Consider the following 911-nt stretch of genomic DNA (forward strand, 5'->3'; position numbering starts at 1 on the left):
TCTCCTCCGCCGCCCGTCACACCCCGCACGCCCGCCCTTGCGGGCGTGCGGGGTGTGACGGGCGGCGGAGGAGATGAAGCATAACAGAATTTGGAGTGCTGGAAATGACGGATGTGATCATACTATCACTAACCCACCGGATCCCATTGGAACTCTGAAGTTAAGCATGCTTGGGCGAGAGTAGTACTAGGAAGGGTGACCCCCTGGGAAGTCCTCGTGTTGCATCACTTTCTTTTTTTTTTCCTTTAAAATTCAGTTTAATTTTGCCAGTTCGATCGGGGAATCTTTTTGTTTTTCCTCTTGGCGGAAACGAGAAAGGGGGCAAGGCGCAGGGGCGCGCATGCGGGGTTTGACGGGCGGCGGAGGAAAAAGAGGCATAATAGAATTTGGAGTGCTGGGATTGACAGAAGCGATCATACCATTACTAACGCACCGGATCCCATCAGAACTCCAAAGTTAAGCGTGCTTGGGCGAGAATAGTACTAGGATGGGTCACCCCCTGGGAAGACCTCGTGTTGCATCCCTTTTTTTTTTTCCTTTAAAATTCGGTTTAATTTTGCCGGTTCAATCGGCGAATCTTTTTCTTTTTCCTCTTTGCGGAAATGAGAAAGGGGGCAAGGCGCAGGGGCGTGCGTGCGAGGTGTGACGGGCGGCGGAGGAGATGAAGCATAATAGAATTTGGAGTGCTGGGATTGACAGATGTGATCATACCAGCACTAACGCATCGGATCCCATCAGAACTCCGAAGTTATGCGTGCTTGGGCGAGAGTAGTACTAGGATGGGTGACCCCCTGGGAAGTCCTCGTGTTGCATCTCTTCTTTTTTTTTTTCCTTTAAAATTTGATTTAATTTTGTCGGTTCGATCGGCGAATCTTTTTGTTTTTCCTCTTGGCGGAAACGAGAACGGGGGC

At 50.2% G+C, this 911-nt stretch overlaps 3 non-coding genes across 3 annotated transcripts; all 3 read left to right on the forward strand.

Moving 5' to 3' along the window:
* The first annotated feature begins 109 nt into the window (after positions 1–109).
* On the forward strand, positions 110–228 carry LOC124892151. Its single transcript, XR_007050097.1, has one exon. It is a non-coding gene; the product is annotated as a 5S ribosomal RNA (ribosomal RNA).
* A 177-nt stretch (positions 229–405) lies between these two features.
* LOC124892154 lies at positions 406–524 on the forward strand. The gene has a single exon (XR_007050100.1). It is a non-coding gene; the product is annotated as a 5S ribosomal RNA (ribosomal RNA).
* A 173-nt stretch (positions 525–697) lies between these two features.
* Positions 698–816, forward strand: LOC124892147. Its single transcript, XR_007050094.1, has one exon. It is a non-coding gene; the product is annotated as a 5S ribosomal RNA (ribosomal RNA).
* Positions 817–911: the final 95 nt, after the last annotated feature.

This window comes from Capsicum annuum, unplaced genomic scaffold, assembly GCF_002878395.1.
Source record: "Capsicum annuum cultivar UCD-10X-F1 unplaced genomic scaffold, UCD10Xv1.1 ctg44395, whole genome shotgun sequence".
In the NCBI taxonomy this organism is placed as follows: Eukaryota; Viridiplantae; Streptophyta; class Magnoliopsida; order Solanales; family Solanaceae; genus Capsicum; species Capsicum annuum.